Raw genomic sequence first — 22,430 nt, 5'->3', positions numbered from 1 at the left:
AGGGATTGACTCTATTTATAAGCCAGGCCTTCTGAGTTCTAGTCCTGTGTTACTACTGTATTAGTTAGGATTGGCCAGGCTTTGTTGCAGTAACAAGAACATCCTGAAATTTTAGGCTGTCTCCATGTTGTGACTTGGGATCCAGGCTGTTGTCATCTGGTGGTTCCACGTCTTTTCATGTGGCTCCCATCATCACCGACAAAGCAGAAGGGAAAGCGAGGGTCCTGGTGAGTGTTTCCTAGACAAGGTGTAGTACTGGCTTAGAACACTTCTGCCCACACCCTGCAGATCAGAAGTCAGTCCCATGGTTCCCACCAGTTGCACGGGAGGCTTTGAAGTACAGCCTTCCTGTGTGTTCCAGAGGGAAACAGGATTTGCAGAGTGTTGTCTGTTGTATCATCACCCCTGTTCACTCACCCTTTAGTAATTCACTGAAACATTATGCCAGGCTCTGTTCTAGGATCTGAGGAAGTTGTAGAGAAGAGCCAAACCCAAACTAAACTATAGAAAGGAGCCCTGCCTTCCTGGAGAGCACAGTCTAAGGGATAGATGGACAATCTGCAGATGAGTAAGATACTGTAAGAGACTTGTGCAGGTGACATTGCTATGGAGTGAAAAGAAAGTGAGCAGGTGGGAGAGTGTTGGGGTTGGGGTGACATCATCTCTTTAAGTCGGATGTGTGGTCCATAACCCTCTCTGGGAAAGTGGCATTCTAGAAGTGCCTTGAGAGAGATTCTATAGGGAGCCATGTGGAGAATGGGGTAGATGACTCTCAGCCAGTACACACAGCCATTGCTGAGGCCTGAAATAGGAATGTGTCTGGACACTTCGATGAACTACAAGGAGACCGTGTGGCTGAGGAGCAGGAGCAGGGTCAGAGAGCTGTCACAGGGATGGTTGCCCAGGAAGCTGTGGACTGTTCTCCAGACTTTTAGCCTGAAACCAGAGCTGTTCTTGTGATTGCTGCCCTTGAACCCGGGACATTGTTTCTGCTTCCTGGCTCCTCCACTGACCACAGGCACCATGTTCTTCCATAGATAAAGGAAGTGGGCCTTGAGAGCATAGTGAATCCCATTTCCCAGAATCAGTTATAAAACTAAAATGAGAAGGTGGGGTTTGTGTGTGTTGGGATCATAGTTCTACTTTACGGTAACATGCACTGAATATCGAGGTTGTTGGGGAGTGCATCCTGGGAACCATGGGTCAGCGACTCTCACTCCAGCTGACCTCTGTCCCAGGACAGCGTCTCACCCATTCCCTAGTGGTCCCCCATGGGGCCGCAGACCTGGTGAGAACACTGTGCTACTTTTCCCTCTGTGGGAAGGGGGCAGGCAGCAAATAATTAAATTGATGTCGACATTTATTGCTGTGAAGGCAGTAAAAGCATCACATGGCTTCCTCATAAAAAGTCATAAGGCCTATTTACAATCCCACATTATTTTTGTGGTAATCCAAACCAGTGACATTTTCTGAAGCCCTTATGTGTTCAGCTGGGATGGAGGGGGGTGCACATCAAACCATCCGTCTCTTGACCGGGGTGGAGGGAGCCTGGTTTGTTTGGATTTGTGTGTTTTATTGATTCAGGGCAAATGTCTTTTGGCCCATTACCCAAAAGGTCAAAAGCTGCCATCCTGGCATCTCGTGGGTAAGGGTCGGGGATTCTACAGATGTGCCCAGCAACTCTGAACCGACAGTGTCCTTTGGATTGTCCAAAATACCATCTCGCATTCTGTGGCCACTTGTCAACTTTCTAGAGATGTGTTTGCATGGAGCATGAGTTAGGGTTGCTTCTTGGGAGAACAAGTTGGCCACACAAAATAGAATATAAACCCCAGCAATTTCTCATCCAGGAATCGGCCCTGCAGATGCACTCACACATATGCCCCGAGGCCCATGAGTGTTGAAATGAATGTATTTCATTTGAAATATTCAAGTAATATCCGAAGTCAGTATTGAATATTGAAACGCTGAAAATGCTGAAAACCACTGAAATGTCTATGGGTAGATGATTATAAATAACAGATGGTGCGTGTCTGTAAACTGAGACCAGGTCACCACCAGACAACTGAGGGCGGTCTGTGTGTGGGTACAGCATGTCCTCCATGGTGCAAGATGAAGAGGCAAGATGCAGAAGACTGTTTAGAATAAGCCCACTTATCTAGATTTTGAAAAAAAAATTATGCTGATACTTTTGTAGAACAATTTTGGAATGATGCACAAGTAACTATTAAAAGTGATTGGTGGAATGGTTCTCCTGGTGTCGGCTCCACACGGTCACCCAGGGACTAGGGCTCCTTCCTGCAGACCCTGCATCCTTCGCTGCCTCCTCTGGATTTGGCCACCAGACAAGGGAAGAGCTGACAGGTGTACACTGATGGGCCAGGATCCAGTTGTGAGGCCATCCATCCCTAACCACAGACAGGAATCTGTCTCAAGGGAACAGTCTGGTGACCAGCTTACTATGGATAACACAGCACAGAGCAAGTAATGTCCTTGTCCTTTCCTTCCAGGCCTGTGCATCCGTGAGTCTAGCCCTGACCTGAGGTGAGTCATGTTTCCTCTCTGAATTTCATTTTCTTCAGTGAAAATGTTGGAGAAGATACAAGGTTTTAAACTTTTCTTGGTAGATAGCTCCCTTCAAGTGAAGTCGACTGCAGAACCCAAAACAGACGGCTGCAGGTAGGGGGTGCAGGTGGGGGGCCTAGAGCCCTGTGTGCCCATCTCCCCTCTTGCTCTTGTGGCGCAGCCCTGGACCTTCTGGGGCCCTGCGGATCCTGTGTGCACGCTGTTGCTGGCCTACATAGCTTCTAGTCATGATGTGATCCAGCCAATCTCTAGACTCTTCAGGGAACTTTCAAAATTTTGCTGTGTTCTCACTTTGGAAAAAGCTGAAGACGTTTGAAACCAGGGCCACTTGGCTTAGCTTCCTGGTTGGCCCTGGGATGCTCCTGCAACCTGCTCAGAACCACCTGCTTGGCGCTCCCAACATTACTCTACCACAATTTATTTTTTTACTAGGAGGAAATGTTTAGCATAATAAATCGTGCGGTCCCAGTGTTCCCTGAACCATTTCCATGGGAAGGGGCTCCTGAGCTGGCCTTCAGATCAGGACTCTATCAGTGGGAGCACCTGGTTGCCATGGCAGAATGGAGAAAAGGTCTTGTCTGGGACTTTCCAAAGTCTGCGGAACCGGACAAGCACATCTGCTTTGAGGAAATAGGAAAAGGCTCAGGGATGACGTGGCGATATTGCTTTATTGGGTGGGGGACAGTTCCAAACCACATTACAGATTTTTTTTACAGTGATTTTGAAAGGGAATTCATATAATCTTGGCAATTTAGACATTAAAGTCTCAAGGCTCTAATGGGCCTAAAATAAATATATACATATTTTCCACCAATTTAAAAAATAATAATCCTAAACCAGAAACTACTTCAGTCTCGTTTCTTGAATTGGCTTGCTTCCTTCCCACAGCCGAGTAGGTTGAAAGAAGCAGAGAAAGAGAAGGTTCCTGCAGCTCCCCACTTGTGCCAAGAGCCTTTGACCTTCCACTTGGGTCAGATCAGCAACATCCTATTGAAACGTACAAACCTGATGATGTCTTACCCATCCAGAGATGGCGTAAGTAGTGAGGGGTACCGAAGGACCCAGGAAATGGCTCTGTTGGCATTACTGCCTGAAAACGGGCCAAGGATTTCCTGATGCTAGTATTCTCAAATTCCCTTATAGACACACGCCTCCATGAATAGGCAACGTCCACCCCATTGGGCATGTCTTGAACACAGGTGAGACTGGACATTGCCCTTGGTCCCCTGACCTATTGTTAGGTCCCCAGGGAAAGAAGGAGATGCCAGTTAAACATGCCAAAGATCCTCAGTGTTCTGTGTCCTCTGAGCCCCTGGCCTGTGATGCTGTGCCCTGAGTCTCCTACCCTGTCCACATTCTCCGCGTTTGTAGACGAAGAAGCCCCAGGGCAGGCAGAGCTTGGACAGAGGCTCCGGTAAAGTGCTGAGGACGAAGGTGGCCCTGAGTCTAAGTCCCGGGTGTGTCTCTTTCTTTCTCTGTGAGCGTGGACACAGCATATGGATAGTAACAGTAACCAGAGCTATCTTGTGCTGGCTCTTCTTTACCAATAAATCAGATGGAAGCATTTTTGTATCTCTCAGAAAAGGAAGAGATTTAACTCAGAGGATGAGGAGCTCTCCCAGCTGTTGGCAATCTGGAAGAACAAGGATCAGGACACGTGATCGCTCACACCCATGTTGGCCTCTGGCATCATAGTGCCTCTAGCACCGAGGCTGGTGTTTGGCAGGAACCCCAGGCAGCGGCTACCAAACCTGGCCTGTGGCACCTTCCATGTGTCCGCCCACTAATACCAGGGGAGCGGTGTCCTCAGGCTCTCCCCTACTTCTCAGAGCTCTCCTCAGCACAAACGTGTACGTGGGATGGATGCTGAGCACTCACCACTTGGTTCCTGAGCGATAAGCTTGACCATTGACATTTGAAAACAAATCATAGCTACACCAACAGGACCGTAGGGAAGACTCAGAATGGCTAGAAACCCCCTTGAGAGGCTTGGACAGCAAATGGAAAAGTGCTGTTGGTGGCCAGGGACGTTGGCCATTGGGCTTTGAACCAACTATGCAACCTGGAGAGTGCAGGAGCTGCATTGACTGGCTGACAGGACCTGTGTCCTCTGGTACTCCGAATACCTGGCCTGACGCTGCCCTGAGCAGAGCCCCGCCCCAGAGCCTCTTCCTCCTCTGAGTTCCAGTTAACTCACTTTGTCTAAACCATACACGGTTTCCTTGGCTAATGGTTCACCTTATACAGTATCTTTTTCCTAGGTAGAGTTTTTAGCTTCTTGAGGGCAGGCAAAATGTCCTCAAATCTTCAGGCCCCACAAAGAAATGTTTCTTTAAAGTAACATAAAAAATATGTGTTCATTAGAAAACACTGGAAAATGCAAGGAAGCCCAAATAAGGTAACCCAAGTCTTTGATAATCCTGCCCCCCAGAGTGATGTGCTGCTAGTATACAGTGGCTCCACTTTCATCTCCCCCGTACTCACACACGTATAAATGTGAGCCCACAGTAACACATCACTAACAAGCTAACAGAGCTCCTGATGCCTGCCAGGCCCTGACTGTGTTCCTCACTGTTTGTAGCAATCGCAAACACACTGAACCTCTGTCGTTAGGCATGTCCCTTCCTCCTCTGAGGGACCCCTAGGAGCAGGAAGCCCCCCTTCTTCTTGGCCCTCCATGCCATGAGTCCTCCTGGGATAGACCCTCCACATCCCAAGGGGACCCGTGATTTTGTTCATCAGCTGAGTCTGTGTAACTAACCGGGCCACAAACCAGTGAGGTAGAACCTGTTCTCCAGTTGGCTTTATCAGTAGGGGAAGTGGGCTATCTATCTCCATGTGCCCGTGTCTCTACTGCCCCTGCTTGGGGTGGGAGAGACGGGGGTGCATATTGACCCATGGCCACTGTGCTAAGTCTTTACACACCTTGTCTAATTAATCCTTGGATAACAGAGCAGTTGGTATTAAATGGGCATTCTTTTTTTAAAAATATTGATTTATTTAATTAGGAGAGAAGAGAGAGCTCAACCACACACATGGGGCGGGGGTGAGCAGAGAGAGTGGGAGACAGAGAATCTCAAGCAGACTCCCCACTGAGTGCAGAGCCTGACACGGGGCTCAGTATCACGACCCTGAGATCATGACGCAACCCAAAATCAAGTCAGACACTCAACTGACTGAGCCACCCAGGCGTCTCAAAATGGTTATTCTTTTAGGGGAAAAGCTAAAGCACAGAGAGGTTAGTGGCCTCCCCTCAGTCACATAGCTGGTACCTGGTGAAGCGGGGTATGCCCTAGCTCTTTCTCCTCCTCCTCCTCCTTCTTTTAAAACAGTGTTACTGAGATACAATTCCCATACCATACAGTCACTCATTCGGGGTATACATGTCAGTGTTTTGGTGTATTCACATGTAAGTGCAATGGTAACCATGGTCACTTTGAGAACATTTTCATCCCGACAAAGGAAGCTCCATACCATGCAGCTGTCACCCTGTCTTTTCCCACCGGCTTCTTCGCTATGCCCCCTACCCCAGCATTAAGCATGACTAACCAGCTCTCAGCCTCTGCGGATTTGCCTGTTCTGGACGCTTCACATAACTGAGTCAGACAATACATGGTCTTGGCGTCTGGCTGTGTCCCCGAACACGATGTTTGCAAAGTTCATCTATGCTGTGGCGTGATTAGCTCTCCATTTCTTTTTGTTGATGAATAGCGTTCCACGGTGTGGATATCCATGTTTATCTGCTTGTCAGCCAATAGACCTCTGGGCTGTCCCCACCTCTTGTCTAGGCTGAACCGCTGTCTTTCTGGAAAGAATCTTCCCCGCCTGCCCTCCTAGTGGGTTGGTGGCTTTAAGTGAGGGCAGCACGGATGGCAGAGAGCCCAAGCACTCCTAGCTTCTAAGACAGGCCAATGGCAATCACTTCCCCAACCTGCAATTTTGGCTCAGGCCAGGGAGGGGCGCGGCCTGGGCCCTGGAGCCAGACCACCGGGGCAGCCAGAGGGGGAGGACTGGTGAGTTCAGAAGCAGGAAAAACAGATGTCACAGCCCTCTCCTCCACAAAACCCGTCTCCACAGTCAGCACTGTTGCCCCAAGGAACATTGTGTTGTGACCTGGATCACAAGACAGGAGTTCTGGTTCTCTTTGAATTCTGAGCACCTAAGCAGCAGAAATTCCTGGATGGGTTGGGAAGAGGGGGAAGATGTTCCCCCCACCCCAGAGATGTTAGTGCCTGCCAGGGACAAACTATCCCAGACAGAGAGCCCCTGGCGGGGCAGCCCGACCCAGTACCCTTGGGCCTTGAGGCTCATTTGGAATTGGCAGCTGGCGTCCCAGAGGGGCTCTGGCCCCCACATGGGATCTGTGTGTGTGCCTGGAGCCTGTGGTGAGCGGGAATTAGAGTGACCCATGTCGCCACTGTGACCCATGTCGCCGGCGGGGCTTGCTGTGCTCAGCAGCGGGGGTGGCCAGGCAGGCTGTTTCTGGAAAAAATCACCCTGCTCATTACAGGCTTCGGGTGGGCTCCCAAGGGTCAAGTTGGGTTTGTTTGCCTGTCTTGGGAGTCGAGGAAACTGTGGCCCTTTTGCTGCTGGTTCAGCAGAAGCAAGGCTCCAAGATGGTGTCGATGTGCTGCCAAGGACAGTAGCAGATGGCAACCTAGGGTTGAGAAGGAAGAGGGTGTGGACTGAGAATGTGGGCTGGAGAAGGTCAGAGGGTCTCCTACAAAACACAGAGGGACCCACCTAGCTGACATGTTGTAACAGCACAATGGGTGCCGGGTACGCCGAGCAAGCACGGTGGCTGGTTTTGTCTCTTTCTATGCAGGGAAAGTGGAGACTCAGAGTGTTTAAGTGACCTGCCTAAGGCACGGAGCTGGCAGCAGAGGTTGGCCCACACCCCAGCTTCCGACTGTCGCTCTCTTCTACAGGTTCATCGTAAGTGGGTCAGGTTCTTGTGTCCTTGGTGGTCTGGGGGGCAGAGGCTGGCAGGGGACACATGTTATGCTTCCCAAATGCCTCTTGTTCTTGTTCTGTTTTTCAAGTTGGAACAAAACATAGATAATGTGAATTTACCATTATAACCATTCTTACGTGTACAGTTTGGTGGCTTTAAGTACATTTATGCTGTGTGACCATCCTCACCATCCACCTCCAGAACCTTTTCATCTTCCCACACTGGAACTCCATCCCCATGAACCACCCCTCCCCAGCCCTGGCCCCAGGCTGTGGCCCCAGCCTGGCCCCCATCTACTTTATGTCTTGATGAATTTGATGACTCCAGTATCTCATATAAGAGAATCCTCTAGTATTTTTTTTTTTTTTTTTTTTTTTTTGTGACCGGTTTATCCCATCGAGCATAATATCCTCCAGGTTCATCCACGTTGTGGGTGGTGTCACAACTTCCTTTTGTAAAGCTGAAAAATACTCCTTTGTGTGTGTAGACCACATTTTGCTCATCCAGTCATCACCCCAAAGGCTTTCAACATTTCAGTCCTAGACCACTTCAGTGAGCTGGGGAAATTATGGCGTCTCTCCCAAGGAAGTGTGTGGTTGCACTTTGTGCTAGACATGATAATGGCCCCTGAATATGTTGCCTTCCTTAAGCCCAAAGCCTTTGACAATGTGAACTTAACATGGCAGGAGGGACTTTGCAAATTTGGTTAAGTCTAGGATCTTGAGATGGGGGACGATCCTGGATGGTCCAGGTGGGACCAGTGTGATCACAGGGTCCTTGTAAGGAGGACAAACAGGAGGTAGAGAGGGAAAGAAGAAAGAGACAGGACCCTGGAAGCAGAGGTCAGAGTGAGCCATTACCAGAAGGGCTGTGAGCCAAGGGACAGTGCCTTTAGAAGCTGGGAGGACAAAGAAACAGATTCTCCCCTGGAGCTCCAGAGGGAACACAGTGCTGCTGACACCTTGATTTTAGGACTTTTGACCTCCAGAGCTAGATGGTGATAAATCTGTGTTATTTAAAGCTGCATGATTTGTGATTTGTTACAGCAGCTACCGGAAACTCATACACTGTTAAATTTGCACAATGAGTGTCAGGGCTTCCTGAACCCTTCCTGAATCTCCATGAGGGGATTCTAGGGTAGGAACTGCACTCTGATGCCAGCATGTGTGGCTCTGCAGCCTGCAGTGTGCAGCACACACCCTCCTTTGCCTTCACAGCAGCATGGGCTTGGCCGGGGGCGGGGGTGGCGGGGTGGCTGTTGGACGGAGGTACACAGGATATGTCTGTGGGTGTGAACTTCAGGAAGTCTCCTTCAGCCTGTGTGGGCTGTTCACACTTCCTAGTACACTTTCCATTTCATCTGCACTTAGGATTTAAAATCTCCCCCCTGTGGATGTGATTTACCTTTTCTGTCCTCCATGCTTTTTATGTCTACTTGGCCTTGTCTCACTGATGACACTGCCAGGAGCTTCTGTCTCTTTTATCTTGTCCCTAATGGAAGAATCCAGAGGAACACTTCTCTTCCAGCCTCAAGACAACTCATTACTTGACTAGAAATAAAATAGAATTTCAGCGTATGTTTTAACTGGGTTGGAGTTCTGCTTCTAGTGACCTGTGGCTCCACGGTGAAAACTCACCTCTGTGACTGCTTTCCCTCACCATACTGGCCAGCTGCTGCCCTGAGTCTTCTGCACTGGATTTCATGAGTGTGTTTCAAACAGGCATCAGAAGAAGTCCCCAGCTTTAGTGCTCACGTCCACCTGTCAGTTTAGTATCCTGTTCGTGGTTGGGAGTGCAGTGATGACACGTTAGAGAGGGGCTAGGTGCTCTGGACCCTGAGATGGTGTGGTCCAGAGCTCCATCTGCTTTCTAAGATGGAAGTTCAGAGGTCCAGGCTCACAGAGGCAGGCTGCCTCAGCTGGGGGTGCTAGGTTGAATTTCCCGGATGAAGGATAGCCACCTTGGTGATGGCATTGGTGTCTCTCCCAGCATGGCTGGAGAGATATGTCTGTGATGCTCTGAGCCTGAGGAGGAGCCGATGGGGTGATCCTGAGGAGAAGCTGGCTCTGTGTCCAGCAGGTGGGAAGAGCATCCACATGGCATCCAGAAGCTTCCATGGTACCTTGCCCCAGCCTTGTTGTCTCCATGTCACACACTTGGTGTGTTCCCCATCTGTGTTCCCAGGGCAGGGTGGGAGATTTGAGGTGAAGGCCCAACAATTTAGCATCTGAACAGTAGGCTGTACCCCTGTCGAGAGAGCAGAGGGAGCAGCCCCCTACCTCTCCCTAGGAGAGTGGTTTTCTGTGCCAGTGGGGTAGCTGGTTTTGGGCTTGAAATGCTTGAAGGAGTGCTTGGGAAGATCCCACAAAGGGCATTGGCTGGAAAGGCAAACTGAGGAAGGCATGCAGAGGCCCCCCTGCCCCGACCTGCGGTTGTCCGGGCGGTCAGGGGACCTAGAATCTGGGTGGGACAGCTCCAAAAGGTTGATGGAAGGGTTGGCCCAGTGCCGGGTGCCTGCTGGCTGTGAACTCTCTGGGTCACCAGTGGGGGAGAGCCGACCTCCTCTGTGGGGTCTGGAAGACACCCTTGATCTAGCCACCCTCCCTCTGTCCTGGAGGCTGGCCCTGTGGGAACAGCCATGGAGCGAGGATGCAATGGGAACGGCTCTGATCTGTGAGTGACCTGAGCTCTGGCCTAGGGAGGGAGGACCGGTCCCTCCTTCCATCTCCTCAGCCCTCATTCAGCCTTCTCTTTACTTCAGCCCCCATGTTCCCTGGTGGGAATCGGATATTTTGAGACTAATTTCTGCCTTCAGGAAAGGAAGGCTGTAGTAGGGGTCAGAGTGGGTCCAGACATGGGGTTTGGGAAGGCCTGTGCTCTATTTGCCCTGAGGATTTCCTTTGAGACATGGAGTCTGAACAAGCTTTTCCTATAATTAAAATAAGCTGTCACCTTACAGCTGTGGTGTGAGAGGGGCACAGTGTCTCCCTCCACCCTACGGTGGCTAGATTGCTTCTCAACCAGACTTGGATCTTGGCGGTAGCCCCAGAGTGTGAGCCCATTGGTGACAGCAGGTCCCAGGCCAGGAGGTTGTTTCAGCACCAGGGAAGATGACTGGTGGGTGCCTTTCTCTAGAACAGCTCACTGGTGCCAGCAGTGAGGAAGGGTGTAGTAGGACCCCCCGGACCCATCCAAATCCAAACCTGGGAGTGTGACCTTATATTGTGAAGGGCTTGGCAGATGTGATTAAGTTCAGGATCTCAAGATGGGGCTGACACAGGATGATCCAGATGTAGTCACAGGTGTCATGGACGGAGGGAGAGGGACATTCAATGTGGAGGGGCAGAGATTGGGGACATGGCCACCAGCCATGGTGTGGCACCTCTTGAAGAGGCAGGAAGTGGATCTGCCTGGAGCCTCTGGCAGGAACCATCCCTGCCAACACCTTGACTGTATCCCAGGGAGACTTGGTTTGAATTCCTGGCTTGTAGAACCACAGGGGAGTAACTATGAGTTATGTGAAGCCACTTGGTTTGTGGTGACTTGTTTGTGGCAGCCATGGGAGACAGGCCCTGGTGGGGGGGGGCAGTGCCTGCCTGCGTAGGAGCAGGGAAGACATGCCAAGGAGTGGGAGCTGAGGACCCAGGCAGGGCTGCCAGGGCCACATGTACTCGGAGCTTTCCCATCCACTTTCACTCACGGATCAAGGAGACCCTCTGAGGGGCACAGGACCACCCCCCCCCCCCACGGTGGGAAATAGGCTCAGAGAGGCACCTTGCCCAAGATTTCCCGCTGTGTGAGGAACAGCTCCACGGTCCACAGTTCTCCAGTCCACCATGTCACCCACCCACCATGTTACCCACTCCTGCTAAAGAAAACACACCCACAGTCTTCAGGGGCTTTTTGCCTAGAACCTTCCACACTGTCCTTCTGGGATTCTCAGGAACAGAGCCCAGCCTCCAGAGCTCATGCATCCTTGACGATGCAGGACAGAGAAAGAGCCCCTGTCACTTCTCGCCCTAGAGCAGCTGGGGATGTGCCCAGGCATTGTGCAGGGGATCTGGCTTCATTATACCTTGAGACTCCTCTGGAAACCTCATTAGGCCATGGGTCCCAGGTGGGGACTAGGGTGAGGCCAGAGGAGGTAGCAGAGGTGAACCCACTCATGGGTGCTGACTGTGCATTGCACAGTCTGTACATAGCCAGCTCAGTTAGCTGTTCCCCCTGCAGTCCACATGGGCACCCAGTCCCAGTGCCTGCAAGCACGTGCTCTGGGCTCTGTCAGTGGACTGGAGGGCCACCTTCCTGAGCCTGCTTCTGCAAAGCTCCTCCAGAGCTTCTCCCTTCAGCCTTCCACATGGGCCTGCACTGTTGAGGGTGTGCTGTGTGTTGGGATGGTCCTGGCAAGAGGAATGGAGGATGGACCTGAAATGGGCCAATGGGAGGTGCAGGGGAAGGAGAGAGGGCCATGGAGGAAGAACTGCAGATACCTGGTGCCCATGAGCTTCAGTGCGGGACAGTGTTGGGGCTGAGGACAGAAGTGGAGGGTGAGAAGAGCTGGTGCAGGTGCAGTGATGGGCCAGAGCCAGCCCTTTGGGTTGTGAGGTGTTGGGGATAGAGGAGGCAGGGTGGGTGGGGGGAGGCGGGTGCTGGCTGAGGCACTCACAAGGGTGCCCAGGCATGTGATGCAGGTGAGTGGAGGGACCCTCCTGCCATGCTGTGCTGCTGTGACACTTGGTAAAACCTGTCTGGGGGAAATTTGTCCATACTTATAGAAATTATAGATGTCGTACCCTATTTTCAGCCACCCCACTTGGGCTTGGTCCTCTGATTAGATTTGTGTGCATATGAGCTGTCGTGCACAGAGTCATTGGTCTGCAACTTTACGAGATGGGAATCAACCAAAATGTCAGTTAAAAGGACTAGTTGAATTATGAGTCATCCACATGACAGAGAGGTGTCCTTTGTGTCCTGATGTGGGAGACTCGGTGAAGATGGTGGTGATGGTAGACATGGAATAAATAGCCACCGTGTGCCACCCTCTCTTCGTGCGGCACCTCACGCATCTGAGCTAGGTTGTAAAGTGAACAAATCTGGATATAGATTTGGTGAATGATCAGTGATGATTTGGTAGAAAAAAAGCTTTCCAGAAAGTGTCTCTGGAAGTGGGAGCAAGTGGAGTGATTGGGGAATGGTGGGGAGAGAATTTGCTACTGGATACCTGTTTTTTTTTGTTTGTTTTTTTGTTTGTTTGTTTTTTGTTTTTTTGTTTTTTTTTTGCTTATTCTGTCCTGTAAAAATTTTACCTGTTCAAAAAAAAATCAAATTAAATGGAAAGAAATCAAGTAAAGACCATTGAATGAACTATTGCTTTGGAGGAGAACTGTATGAAAAGCAGGTATCCTGAAGATGCTATGACCCCAGCAGCCACCTTCCTTTTCAAGCCAACTGTTTTCCCTTAAGTAGAAGTAGGAGAGAAACATACACAGAAATAGAGAGAGAGAGGGAGGGAGAGAGACACACAGAGACAGAGATGGAGGTAGTAGAGAGAAACAGAACCCTTCACAAGTCTCCAGCCCTGTTTTCCTAAGCACTTTTTTTTTTTTTTCCTAAGCACTTTTTAATGGGCTGCAGCATGGCACTCAGCAACTAAGACTTTGCCCCAGAATTGTGGGCACGAGTACAATAGAAATACGAGGGTTTTCTTGGTGGCACATTATTTATTAACCATCGTGGAAGGTATACCAGGGTAGCTAAGAGATGGAGCGGACGGACCTAGGCTTGGTTCTAATAGACTCACCAGCTGTGTGACCTTAGACCAGCCAATTAATGTTCCTGATCGTGAGGCTCTTCATTGGCAATACGGGAAGAATAATAGTACAGCCTATTAGGATGGCGGTGGGCACGTGGTCACCGACTTTGGTGATGATGGCTGTCATCATCAAACCCATTGCGGTGCTAACTCCATGTCCCTGCAGGTGCGTCTTCTGCTGGTGTCTGGACCAAGTGTCCATTGGATCTCACTGTGGTTGGAGAGGGGACAAAGAGTGGGAAGGGACACTCTGGCCTTGAGGTCCTCATTGGGAGCGTGGTGCTTGCTGGTCGCCTCCTGTTGTGCTCACACAGTCTTGTCCAGAACAACTGCTCTTTCTCTGGCCATCCACTCACTCAGCCACCTTATTTGGATCTCTCCCAGTTCTTCACAGCTATGCTGGTGTGTGTGTTCTAAATATTTGCCTAGTAGAGCCCAAATTCTCTTGCCCTCCATCCCTGCTCACTCCTGGATGATTGCACAAGGGACCTAGCTAATTAGCACCACATTTTAATGGCAGCCTCTTCTTTGGAACACGTGTGGTTTTATTTGATTTTCTTTTTGCCACCCAAGCATGGAATCCTTTCAGAGCTGAGCTGTGTTCATTTCACTGATAGACACCAAGAATAGATCCTTAGCTCACTTCACTGTCTCCATCCACGGGAAGAGAGTTCTAGGGCATTCTGCTGTTACTTTTTTGTGTAGAAAGGAAGAAAAAGTTCCTCCAGTTGAAAGAGAAAATTGAGTTGACAAGAGGTGACTTTTTAAAAATTTATTATTTTAAATTCTAGTCTAACACTACATTAACATACAGTGTAATATTAGTTTCAGGTGTAGAATTTAGTGATTCCGCACTTGCACATATCACCTGGTGCTCCTCATGACAAGTGCTGTCCTTAATACCCATCACCTATTCCACCCAATCCCCACTCCTGGTAACCAGCAATGTGTTCTTTACAGTTAAGAGTTTCTTGATTTTCTCTCTCTTTCTCTTATTTTCCTTTGTTTTATTTCTTACATTCTACATATGAATGAGATCATATGGTATTTGTCATTCTCTGATTGAATTATTTCATTTGGCATAATACTCTCTAGTTCTATCCACATCCTTGCAAATGGCAAGATTTCATTCTTTTTAATGGCTGAGTAATATTCCATTATATATATATATATTTTTTTTCACACACACACACACACACACACACCACATCTTCTTTATCCATTCATCCATCAATGGACACTTGGGCTGCTTCGATATCTTGGCTATTGTAGACAATGCTGCTATAAACATTGGAGTGCATGTATCTCTTCAAATTAGTGCTCTTGTATTCTTTGGGTATTTACCCAGTAGTGCAATTCCTGGATTATAGGATATTTCTATTTGTAATTTTTTGAGGATGCTCCATACTGTTGTCCACAGTGGCTGCACCAGTTTTCATTCCTGCCAACAGTGCAAGAAGGTTCGTTTTTTTTCTACATCCTCACCAACACTTCCTATTTCTTGTTTTTTTTTTTGTTTGTTTGTTTGTTTGTTTTTTTTTTTTTTTTTTTGGTGTTTAGAGTTTTTTTTGGCCACTTACAAACCATATCTGTGGGTCCAGGGGGTCTCATGCATGTCTATGGAACTGAGATTTTTCTAGAAATTCCATGTCCCCTACACTTCCTCCCCCACGTCCCCATCATAGCAGCTGGACATGTTGGTTATCTATTGCTGTTTAACAAATTATCCCCAAGCATAGCCACCTGATACAACTACAAACATTTACTGTCTACCACAGTTTCTGAGGGAATTCGGGAGTAGCTTAGTGGGGTGACTCTGGTTCAGGGTTTCTCATGATGAGGGGCTAATCAGGATGGTAGTCAGGTTGGCTGTCTCACATGAAGGCCCGACTGGGATTGGCGTCTGGTTCAGAGACAGCTCCTCATGTGGCTGTAGGCAGGAGGTCTCAATGTCTTGCCACATGGGCCCCTCCATAGTACTGGGCATTTTAGATACTATATTACAGCAAATGCGGATCCTGAATTATATTTCTGAGAGTTATTTTTATTTTATTTTATTTTAGTCATTTTCCTGGACTTAAGCTCCGAAACCTGTCTCCCCTACAGTGTGCAGCCACTGCTGTCTCTGCTCAGACCTATTTGATTCTTATTTAAATTTGCAGCCTGGCCTCCCAGTAGTCCCCTAGTATTGGTGTACACAGCTAGCCAGTGAATGTGACCAAGGATGTGCACAAAACCTTGAGCCCCAAGCCTTCCATTGTGTGCAGTGGGTCTCTGTGGCTGGGGACTATATTCACAGCTGGATCTGTCTTCAAGCTGCCTTTGCATTCACTGTCCAGTGGGCTTCTTGGCTTTATTTCTCAGAAAGGCAGGGATGAGAGGAAAGCTTACCTTGACCTTCTATGCCACTCTCATTTCCAGAATCCCTATTCAGCTTCTGGCATCTTCACTGTTCATCCCACTGAACCATAGCCACTGGTCCCTGGAGCCAGTGCTTCCCCTGCAGGTTTGCAGCTCAACATCACTAGCTGACTCCCACTCCTAAATTGAGGGTGCCCCCTGGCAGCACAACTGCTGGATTCCCAAGCAACACTGCTTGCCTGTTAAGGGTTGAGGAGATGTCTAAAGCTGAACATGCCTCAGAGTGTGCATGAATGTCTTGGGCCTCCGTACGCAATCAATGACCATTACCTGGAGGCTTACAACAGAGCTGGATTTGGGAGTTGGATTTTCTCCATGTTGTCTCTGTGCTATGACAGCTGCTGTCGTTGTAGGTGAGAATTTTAGCAGTTTCTTCCTGTTACCTCTATTTGCTTTCCCTGATTTTGGACTTGTAAGATCAAACTCCTAACTTTAGTGAAATATCCTCCGGTTTCTAAACTTACTGCTGTGGCCCTGCTGGCTGGGATGGCTGTGAGGTGTGAACCCATGAGAGGGACTCCTTCACTCTGGTAGAACATGCATAGGCAGCTTTGTCCACCGGATGCCTCTGCTCCTGTCCTGCACATATGCCTCTGCTCCTGTCCTGCACATGGTGCTTGAAAGTTTGGAAGGTCAGAAAATATACACTCTGAGAACAAATGTGGCTCCAGCTATAACCATGAGAAAGGGTCACCAGGACAAGAATCCAAGCAGATCTGAACGACAGAGTGAGTTGAGACTCCCAAACATAGGGTGGGGGGCTCTGCAGGTACTTTGAGAAGAGAAGCCATGCCATCTAAGTGGCTGCTAAGAAGTTGGGACTTGTAGGGCTTGCGTGTGAATTTGGGCCATGTGAGAGAGTCAAGGGCCTCTGAAGGAGGTCCATGCCTGGTCCATGCTTCGTCTGCTGCCAGTGATGCCATGAAGTCTTTGTCATTCATGGCCACCTCTATGTCCTTGTTTGCAATTGCCTGAATCACACCCAGGGAAAACATGGGAAGGCCAGTGTATGCTCAGAGGGGGCCAGAAGGTGGAAGGGAGTAAGGCCTAAAGAAAGGGGATGTTCACAGGCCGGGCCAGAAAGAGGCTCACTGCTCACACCCTCTGTCCTCATTCGTAGGGTCCTTATAAACACCCTCAGGCCTGGCCCTGTCCAGGCAGGATGAGTACATGCCTGGATGCCTCCACCCAGCCTTCCATGCTGGGCCCACAGTGGGACATGGAACACCCATGTTTTGGGAAGCAGCAGGGGCATGTGACTTCCCCAGGGTCCCAACAAGGGGCATGTCAGAGCCTGCATGATGAAGGGCAGCCTGCAGGCCCCAGGCCCTGCTCAACCAGAGCCCAAGTAAACATGGCTCCAATGATCCCAGAGCACACCAGCTGGAAAGAAGCCTAGAGGCTCTTCTAGTTCAAACTTCCTCAGTTGGAAGAGAAACTGAGGCTCAGAGTGGGGAAGGGATCTCCTGCAGCTGAGGTAGGCCTAGGACCCTGGGCCTGGATCTTCATTCTAGGACTTCCTTGCCCCCCACCCCCACCCCGCCCCTCCAGGGGCATTCCAGAAGCCTAGCTCCCTGCAAGTGAAGCACTGGGCCCCTACTGCCTCCTTTCGCCTTTGGGTTGGTATGTTGGTGGGGGGAGGAAGGACTAGAGTTTTAGTACTTTAAATTCCTTCAGCTTACAAAAGGAAAACACAATGATTTTTCATTCTTGAGTTTTTAAAACACAAAACTTGATTTTTCTAGAAATCTGATTTCCTGGTGTGATTTTCATTGCTACTCCCTGTCCAGTATGCAGTTAAAAAAAAAAAAAAAAGATTTGCTACTTAACGTGTCTTATTAGTTAAAGGAAAGATGAGCATTTAAAAATGTTTTATTATGGAAAATTTCAAATGTCTACAAAAGTAAGAGGCAGTTCCATGAACTTGCTACCCAGCAGTGGCTGGTGGAGCAGTGGGAGTGATTTCTCCATCCTTCCATCCACTGCCCCCAGCCAGGGTTACTTTGAAGCAAATTCCCAACACTTTATCTTTTCATCTGTCACTGTTTCAGAATCTCTGAATCTCTAAAAGATATTGAGCATTCTCTTTCTTATATAAAATTTTTATAAAAAAATAAAATAAAATAAAATAAAATAAAATAAAATAAAATAAAATTTTTATGTTGTGATAATAGTGGATTTATACATCTTGCCAGAAATAAAACAGATGCCTTGCACACTCAAGGGCTCTTCTATTAGGCAAAACCATGGTATTATGATCACACCTAAAATATTTAGCACTCATTACTTAATATCATCCAGTATGCTCGTAATATTTACATTTCCCAAATGGCTTATTGTCTCTCATTTTAAGTGTGTTTGATTGGTTAACTTTAATTAATTTGTTGTCCAAGTTCATCATGTACATCCAGGCTGTCTCCAAAATCTAGTTAATTAATGAATTGAAAATTTTAGCAGCTCTTATTGACATATAACTGACATTCTGTATGAGCTACTCATTTAAAGTGTGCAATCCAGCGACTGTGTAGTAGCTTTTATTTTTTATTTTTAAAAAATATTTTATTTATTTAGTCATGAGAGACATAGAGAGAGGGGCAGAGACATAGTCAGAGGGAGGAGCAGGCTCCGTTCAGGGAACCCGTTGCAGGACTTGTTCCCAGAACAGTGGGATTATGCCCTGAGCCAGAGGCAGATGCTCAACCGCTGAGCCACCCAGGTGTCCCTGTGTAGTAGCTTATAATTTAAGAGGTAACATGCACCTATCGTGGGAAACGCAGACAGTGCCAGCTTGCAGAATGTTAGCAAGAAAGCTGTTTGCAGCCATCTATCTCTGGTGCATGTCTCCTTTCATTATGTAAATTTAGTAACAATTAAAAATAATATACATATGTAGAAGACAGAGGAGCCAAAACAGGGGGAAAAGTTTACCCTAAATCCTGTACCTGGGCTGAACCACCAAATCTAGTTCAAATTCCTTCCCATCCCTGGGGGTGTTCCTTTTATTTTTTAAAAAACGTGAAATTTGGATATCTTACACTTCGTGGGAGCTAGCCCGAAGTGCTTTCTCTTTGCTGACTCTGTGAGCGGGGCCCAAATGGCAGCCAGGGGCCTTGTGACCTCACCGGGGTCCCTAACCTAGGTATCCATGGGGAGAATTCAGAGCACCTAACCACCTGGATGGAAAAATATTGCATATTTTCCCCAACTGCTAATCGAAATGTAGCATTTCCTCCCATCATGGATAAAGGTAACAAGTCAGTAGCACTAACAGAATCTGTGACTTCGTCACCAGTGAAATCACAGACATTTCCTGTTGTAGTACAGTCACAGCTGCTATTTTGAACTCTGATCTGTGCAGGGTCACTTTGAGTTAAAGAAGCTCTTACACTGTGAGATCCGTGCTCCTGAGAAAGCACATATGGGGCTATATCTCAGTTAAAACTAGTTTAATTTTACTGTATTTCAGTGTAATCATTTCCTTTGTAATCCTGCAAGCTTTGTGTATTTAAAAACATTCTGTGAAGTGGTTCGTTGGTTTTATAAGACTTCCAAAGAGGTCCAAATTCCCTCAAAGGTTAAGAGCCTCTGGATTGGAAAGAAATGTTTTTTTCTGAGTCACTGATGATTTACTCTCAATTTTTAATTTTTAAAAATTCAAGACCCCTTTAGAGAGCACAGTTGCCTCCCGCTTCCCAGCCAAGCCCATTCTCATTTTTCAGGGCCAAAGGTGAACCCGGCGCCAGGTTCCGGGGGAGAAAGGCAGCGGGAAGGCAGATACTGGGATGTCTCTGCCACAGAGAGAGCTGGGCAGGGCTGTTTTTGGTGGCCGTCTGCCCTTCCCTTGGATGCGTACACAGCTGGCTCTCACAGCACCGAGCCTGCCCTCCTAGAGGGATGCTTTCAGGAAAGGGTTCATCTCCACGTCCACGTGTCCTGGTGTCTTTGGACATGGGCTGGATGGGGGGGATGCACAGACCCCAGAGGGGATGAGGAGGGCCCCAGCTCCGCCACATTCAGGAGGTGATTCGCCTGCCTCTGTGCTGTGGGGCAGGAAGCCCTGGGGGCCCTGGAGGTTTATGGGGGAACAGGTCAGTTCAGCATAGAGGAACAAAGACTCTGTGCCGCCCACTTCCTGTGTGCCAGGAGGGACAGGGTGCCTTCCCAAGTGATCTCCACGACACAGCCAAGGGCACAGGCTGATTGGTGCCAGTCAAGTTCTCCCCAGGCCTTCTGCCACTGGCCCCAAGCCCATGATTCTTCTATTACAGCCTCACTGTGGATGAGCAGGAGGTTCCCTTTGAAGGCAGAGACTTCAGGAAACCAAATTCATTTATTCATTTGGCCAATACTGAGCCTGAGGGCATGGTGTCCAGCTCCAGGAATGTGGCAGTGAGAGAAGCAGGGGCAGCGCTGGCCTCACGGAATTTCAAGTGAGTGGGGAGACAGATGATTGGAAAGGAAATTTTACCATCAGTGGTGACAAGTGCTCCAGAGGACAGGGTACCACGCTGGAAATTAATGGAAGGGGCGCTGGCACGTCCTGGGAAAGCCTCTTTGAGCAGATGATACCTGAGCTATAACCTGGAGGGTGACAAGCATCCAGACATAGAAGGAGGAGGAGGCGGAGGAGGGACGAACCCTGCAGATAGAGGGCAAAGCTTCTAGAAGGGCCCGGAGGTGAGAAAAGGACTTGGTGTGGGGAGAGGCCGGCAGGGCTGGAGCACAGTGAGGGAGGTGGGTACGGGTCGGGGGTCAGAGGTTGCAGAGTATCTGGCCTTGTAGATCATGGGGCCAAGTTTGCATTTCATTACAAGTTTGAAGCAGGGTTGTGGCATAATCCGAAGGAGTGCTGCGGGGTGGGCTGCTGTGTTGTGAGTGTCTGTGCTTGTGTGGAATGGGAGGGTGGCCTGAGCTTCCGGGATTCTCAGCTGTACCAGCATCCAGGCTGCCGAGGGTTAATGTAGCTAGGCCTGGCTTCCCTGGAATTACTCTAGGTAAAACCTCCCACTGTCCGTACTCTCCTTCTGTAACACGCAGTGCCCTCATACCCTTGGCACTCACCTTCCCAGGGAGCACTGATGACAGTCTGTGAGGACCCCATATTTCCCACCTGACAGCCCTCTCAGCCCACCCAGGCAGACCAGAGACGCAGTCGGTGAGGGATGGGACGGGAGGATAGATACCCCAGACTCCTCACTCCGGGCGGGGGTGTGCCAAGGACAGTCCTGCACCGTTACCCCAAGGTTCCCAGCAGGACCCAGCTGCTCAAAGATAAAGCTGAGAATTTCAACATGCAGCAGCAAGCAGAGTGTTAAGCCAAGCACGACCCGGACGTCTGCTCAGGACTCACCGCAGCCCCCTCCATCTTCTCATAATTCTGCTTCCTTGTTTGTTGTACTGTTTTTATTCTTCTTAGCGTATGCTGGCTGGAGTGGCTTTGTGTGAGGTGCACCAAGAAAGCAGTGACGGGTCCTATGACCGGGTCCGGGGGTGGGCTGGGGCTCTCCTGGGCTGGTTCTTCTACCTCAGGGGAGCTGCTCAAGGGTAACCCCACAGTGACAACGTTGGCAGAGACCTCAGGAAGGTCCAGCTCAGGGGTGTGTGTCCACCAAACCACCTCGGCCCCTGGCTGTTTGGCTTAAGGTCTGTCTGTCCTGGCGCCGGGCCTTCCGGCCTCTGTGCAGCAGCATCCTGGCTTCTGTGTTTTAGGGAGACTTAACGCACACCTTTCTAATGGAAGGAAATGGCTCACAGGGGAGGCAGCATTTGGCCCCAAAGCCCAAGGCTGAAAACCCTCCAACCCAGCTGGCACTTCCAGGGTTCTAAACACGCAATTCAGAGAAGACAATGCAACGTGCAGAAAGTGTTACTGCGGGGCCCGGGGCTCAGCTTGGGGCCTTGCAGGAGGCCCCCCACCCCCAACCGTGTGTGGTGTGACCAGGGCTCTGAGCTCAGGAGTGGAAGGGATTTGTGTTTCCTTGAGGAGACAGCGAGCTCCGCAAAATGGATGGAAGCATGGGCTTCGGAGCAGACAGGCCTGGGTTCAGATCTGCTGGTCTCATTAGCTGACTTCTGTCATCTGTAAAACGGGATGAACGGCAGCCCTTCCCTCCCAGTTGTGTGGGCAGGACCAAATGAGAAGACGGCGTGCGTCACAGTGCCCGGCACGGAGCAGGTGTCTCACGTGTACCCTCTGTTGCCGTGATGATTCTGTGGAGTTTGTGCCTGACCCATAGTAAATGCTCAATAAATTGTGACAGTAACAATTATATTGATAAATGGTGATAGATGGAGTACTTGCAGGTCGGCCTGCCCTCAGACCCTGGGCTCACCCCCGATTTTGAGGCTAACTCCTGGGGAGCAGGGCCTGATGAAGGAGAAGACAACTTTGGTGACAGAAGTGCCCCCAGCCCTCCAGCCCCTGCAAAGCCACCTCAGTGATGGTGGCTGATCAGCCTGATGGGGAGGCCTCGGCCTGGGGAATGTTTTCTTTCCATCTGTCTCTCCGAGACATTTCTTGCCAATCAGGGCGTTGGGAAGGCGGGTGGGAAACAATGGAGCGCGTTGTCCTGCCTCCCGTTGACTCAGCCGCCGGCAGAGTTCACTCAGCGTGTAATCCTCGAGGCATGCGGAGCCTGCGGCGCGGCCCTCCGAGGG

At 49.5% G+C, this 22,430-nt stretch overlaps 1 long non-coding RNA gene across 2 annotated transcripts in view; it reads left to right on the top strand.

Annotated features, from left to right (window-relative positions):
* The window catches only part of LOC144310308 (uncharacterized), a 146,634-nt gene that overhangs the window by 78,446 nt on the left and 45,758 nt on the right, over positions 1-22,430 (top strand). For both annotated transcript variants that reach the window (XR_013376029.1, XR_013376028.1), the window contains exon 7: positions 2,511-2,544. This is a non-coding gene — a long non-coding RNA (uncharacterized LOC144310308). The remainder of the gene's footprint in view (positions 1-2,510; positions 2,545-22,430) is intronic.

Source organism: Canis aureus, chromosome 3, assembly GCF_053574225.1.
Source record: "Canis aureus isolate CA01 chromosome 3, VMU_Caureus_v.1.0, whole genome shotgun sequence".
NCBI lineage: Eukaryota > Metazoa > Chordata > Mammalia > Carnivora > Canidae > Canis > Canis aureus.
Note: the sequence above shows the minus strand (reverse complement) of the source record. Positions and strands in the feature narration are given on the sequence as shown.